General features: G+C 39.1%; 1 pseudogene; it reads right to left on the bottom strand.

Annotated features, from left to right (window-relative positions):
- Positions 1-4,527: 4,527 nt before the first annotated feature.
- On the bottom strand, positions 4,528-5,194 carry LOC101401583 (interferon omega-2-like; annotated as a pseudogene).
- Between the last annotated feature and the right edge of the window lie 228 nt (positions 5,195-5,422).

Genomic DNA, 5,422 nt, shown 5'->3' with positions numbered 1-5,422 from the left:
TACTCCTGGAATGCAAAGAGTTTTTTTTTTTTAATGATGATCATTCCTTTTTTTTTTTCTTTGAGGAAGATTGGTCCTGAGCTAACATCTGTTGCCAATCTTCCTCCTTTTTTCCTTTTTTCTCTTCAAAGCCCCAGTAGATAGTTTCATGTCATAGTTGTAGATCCTTCTGGTTGGTCTATGTGGGACGCTGTCTCAGCATGGCTTGATGAGCAGTGCATAGATCCATGCCCAAGATCCAAACTGGTGAGCCCCAGGCTACTGAAGGGGAGCATGAGAACTTAACTGCTACACCACTGGGCTGGACCCTGCAAAGATGTTTTAGCATAGAAAAATCAATCAATGAACTACATCACATTGACAAAATGAAAGGAGAAAACCATGTAATCATCTCAATTGATGCAGAAAAAGCATTTGACAAGTTTCAACACTCTTTTATGACAAAAACACTCAACGAACTAGGAGTAGAAGGAAATTCCCTCAACATGATAAAGACCAGATATGAAAAACCCACAGTTAACATTATACTCAATGGTGACAAACTGAAATATTTTCCTCTAAGACTGGGAACAAGCTGAGGATGCCACTATCACTACTTGTATCCAACATGGTACTTGAAGTCCTAGCCAGAGCAATTAGGCAAGAAAAAGAAATACAAGCCATCCAAATTGGAAAAGAAGAAGAAATAAAAGCCATCCAAATTGGAAAAGAAGTAAATTTATCTCCGTTCCCATATGACACAATCTTATATATAGAAAACCCTAAGATTACACACACACGCAAATTGTTAGTACTAATAAATGAATTAAGCAAAGTTGCAGGAGACAAAATACACACAAAATCAGTTGTGTTTCTGTACACTAACCATGAGCAATCCAAAAAGGAAATTAAGAAAATAATCCCATTTACAATAGCATCAAAGGGAAACAAATACCTAGGAATAAACTTAACCAAAGAAGTGAAAGACTTGTACACTGAAAACTATCAAAAATTGCTGAAAGAAATTAAAGAACAGACAAATAAATGGAATGACATCTTGTGTTCCTGGATTGGAGTTAATATTGTTAAAATGTTCATATTACGCAAAGCAATATACAGATTCAAAGTAGCTTAAATTCATTTTTGTAGGTGTCTCTTGACTGTAGTGGCAATTACCTACCCTTATCCTGAGATTATTTGGGGATTCCTCACAAAGAGTGACAAATGATCATTTGTTTCTTGTTATCTCCATCTAGTTCCATGCGTCAGTGGGCTCCATTTCAGTTTGATTTCTGGTGATTCACAGATGGCCGCCAGAGGACCCGCAGAGGGCCTTTCCTGATGCCCTGTGTCAGACACTCAGACTTGGGGGCTTTGGTCTCAGTTGGTGGGGCTTCTCGACCCTTTGGTCCCTTTGGTCCTTAGGAATCATCTTTGTGCCACTTTAATAGTGAGTAAGAAATCTCCCTTTCATTGACCCTGACTGCTGAGGAGGGAGCTTGGCTGCCACCTGGCAGGGGACGGACATGTTTCTGAGGGAGCGAGCACAGAACCTGGCATTTTCTGCTCTTTCTCCTGAGTTTTGTGCTTTCCTTTCACACAGAAACTTCAGCAAGGCCACTTTTATACTGAATCCGTTTCCCAAGGCTCTTTCCTTACTTACTTAAAAAAAAAAATCAACTAAAACCATAATTTACATTAGGGTTCACTCGTTGTGTCGTACATTCCATGGGATTTGACAAATGCATAATGACATGTATGCACCATTATAGTATCATATAGAATAGTTTTCTTGCCCTAAAAATCCCTTGCGCTGCACCTATTCATCTCCCTCCCCAAACTTTAGCAACCACTGATCTTTTTATTGACTTCATACTTTTGCCCTTTTCTAGAATGTCATACAGATGGAATCATACAGTATGTAGCCTTTCAGATTAGCATCTTTCACTTGATAGTATTCATTTAAGATTCCTTTATGTCTGTGGATAGCTCATTACTTTTTAGTACAGAATGATATTTCATTGTCTTTATGTATCACAGGTTATTTATCCATTCACCTATGAAAGACATCTTGGTTGTTTCCAAGTTTTGGCAATTATAAATAAAGCTGCTATAACCATCCCTGTTCAAGGTTTTGTGTGGTCATAAGTTTTCATCTCATTTGGGTAAATCCCAATGAGCATAACTGCTAGACTATATGGTAAGAGTATGTTTACTTTTGTCAGAAACTGCCAAACTGTCTTCCAAAGTGGCTGTACCATTTTGCATTCCCACCAACAGTGAATCAGAGTTCCTGTTGCTCCACATCCTCACCAGCATTTAGTGTCATCAGTGTTCTGGATTTTAGCCACTCTAATAGATGTGTGGTGGAATCTCATTGTTGTTTTAATTTGCATTTCCCTAATGATGTATGATGAGCAACTTTTCATGTGCTTATTGCCATCTGTATCTCATCTTTGGTGAAATGTCTGTTTGAATCTTTTGCCCATTTTTAATTGTTTTTTTTTTTTGTTATTGTTGAGTTTTAGGAGTTTTCTGTATATTTTGGATAACAGTCCTTTATGAGATCTATCTTTTGCAAATATTTTCTCCTAGTCTATGTCTTGTCTTCTCATTGTTGCGACAGTGTCTTTCACAGAGCAGCACAAGTTTTTAATTTTAATGAAATCCAACTTATCACTTTTTTCTTTCATGGATCATGTCTTTGGTGTACCTAAAAAGTCATTGCGAAATCCAAGGTCAACTGGATTTTTGGTATCTTTTTTTGAAACAAGATTAATCATGAAGACAACTGGCTCTTGATTTCCACTCTGACAACCTCCTACTTACATTCACTGTGTTCCTTCTCTTTAAAATAAAAACTGGTTCCTTGAAGTACGTCTTCACAGCCAATAGGAAGTACTGGCCTCTGGAATTTCTTTTACTTTTTTCTCCTGACTAACAGATCTCCAGGTCTCCCAGCTGCTGACCAAGTCCAGTGAGGAATTTCTCCAGGAGGGTCTCCTCCACTTCACAAACAAGCTTCCCAGGATAATTTTCTAAACATGGTGCCCCTAGTTCTCATACTTGTGTTTCTTTTTCAGCCTACTCCCATCTGGTTTCTGTCCCATTATTTCTACTAACCAAGAACCTACTGAGGTCACTAGCGGCGTCTGTTTTCAGCTCCACTGGGACAGTTCAGTCTGCACCTGCCCTGCAAGCACCACTCTATCATTTAAACACACTTCTTCCCTTCAGTAGTCTCCCCATTATTTGTCCCCATGTATGTTTTTAATGGTACTGGCCACTCAGCCTCAGTGCCTATTGCAGATTCTCCTTGGCCCTACCTTTAAATGTTGAAGGTCTGCAGGACTATGTGTAGGTCCTCTTCTCGTCATCCACTTTATTTATAAGTGACCACATCCATTCCTATGCCCTCCTGCCTAGATATTCAATGAGGAATCCCAAATTAATACTTGCACCCATGGCATTGGTTGTTCATTCTAGACCCACATGCCCAGCAGCCCACAAGACTTCTGCACTTAGATATCACCCAGGTACCCTAGAAAGTATATCTTTTTTCTCTCCAAAATTATTTATATCTAAAGCTTATGATGTGAGAACATCATTTTCCTTTACTTCTTTGTGTATTTTTAATATAATTGAAATTTTAAAATTTATAATCTTTTTATGTCTGTTTCCCTGCAGGATTGAAAAATTTAATAGAGAAAGTATTGTGTTAGATTTATTCACCTGTGTTTCTTGAAGGCAATTCAATAATCTACCACTTTGATACTCAATTCATACATATGACAGGAACTGAATGAATGTGTAGTTAGATATTACTATCTATTCTTTGATTTGGTTTAGAAAACCAGGGTTTAGATTTAGGTTTGAAGGATAAACAGACTCAAGAAGTTGTCTTTTATAAGATTTTTATTTTATTTTATTTTTTTGCTGAGGAAGACCAACTCTGAGCTAACATCTATTGCCAATCCTTCTCCTTTTTTTCTTTTTTTTTTCCCCCAAAGCCCCGGTACATAGTTGTATGTCATAGTTGCACACCCTTCCAGTTGCTGTATGTGGGGCACGGCCTCAGTATGGCTGGAGAAGCGGTGCGTTGGTGCGCGCCCGGGATGCGAACCTGGGCCGCCAGTAGCAGAGTGCACGTACCTAACTGCTAAGCCATGGGGCCGGCATATAAGAATTTAATAAACAAAACAAAATGCAAATTTAATAAAATGGAAAGGTCAACATGTTTTCTAAATTTTAATACAATATAAAGGCAAATATCTTTTATATGAAGGTATAAATATAAATATGTTAAGATATAAAAATAAATATCAATAAATAAACAAATAATAAATAAAAATATCAGGGCAGTCATCTCTTAGGCACTGATGCCCCGGGGATCTGAATATTTTTAACATATTCTTGTTTAATACAACTGACAAAATATTTACTAAATTAAATTCAATAAATTCTGTGACTAAAGCAGAAATAACAGCCTTTGAAATGACCAAAGACATGTGCAAGGGTGACATGGCACATTAGTCAAGGAGAATCATTTCAAGCTGACCCCAGGTCTCCATCCTTCATTCTTAACCTTTCTTGCAAGTTTGTCAATGAAGAGAAGGATCTCATGATTTCCACTCTGAGAATCTCCCAGGCACAGTCACTGTATTTCTTCTCTTTCAGGTAGAGATGGATTCCCCGGAAGTACCTTTTCATGGCCAGTGTAGGGCCCTCAGTTCCCAGGGCAGATTCTTCCTCTCCTGTCTCCTAAACCAAACAGGTGTCCAGGTCTTCCAGCTGCCGATAGAGTCCAGAGCAGAGGTTGTCCAGGAGGGTCATGTTCCAGGCAGCAGAGGAGCGCTCTGTGTGGAAAAGGGTGAAGATCTGCTGGAGCATCTCGTGGAGGACAGAGATGGCCTGGGCCTTCTGGAACTGGCTGCCATCCACCATCTCCTGGGGGAAGCTGAAATCTTTTCTGTCCTTCAGACAGAAGATGGAGGAGGTTCTCCCCATTTGGCCCAGAAGCACAAAGTTCTTCCTGCTAACCAGGACATGGTTCTGAGGCAGGTCACAGCCCAGAGATCCCCCAGGGCCATAGCTGAACACTACCAGGGCCATCAGTAGAGAGAGCAGGAGGGCCATGGGGAAAATGAGGGTTTTGCTGGCCTGGCTGAGCTGGGTTTCTGGTGAGCCTTGGACTGAGGTTCTCTGACGACATTCTTTCTAAGCATGGCCATTAAATAGGGAACACACAAATTTTCATTTTCTAAACATTTCCCTACTTTTTTTTTTTTTAAAGATTTTATTTATTTATTTTTTCCCCCAAAGCCCCAGCAGATAGTTGTATGTCATAGCTGCACATCTACATTTCTCTACTTTTAATTCCTTTTTTATTTTCATTTATGTATTCTCCTTATGGTCTAAGAAGATGTCATCAATCCAAACTCTT

The sequence above is a fragment of the Ceratotherium simum genome, chromosome 20 (genome assembly GCF_057802395.1).
Source record: "Ceratotherium simum simum isolate JZ-2026a chromosome 20, ASM5780239v1, whole genome shotgun sequence".
NCBI lineage: Eukaryota > Metazoa > Chordata > Mammalia > Perissodactyla > Rhinocerotidae > Ceratotherium > Ceratotherium simum.
The sequence above is the reverse complement of the archived record's forward strand: the minus strand, read 5'-3'. Positions and strand labels throughout refer to the sequence as shown.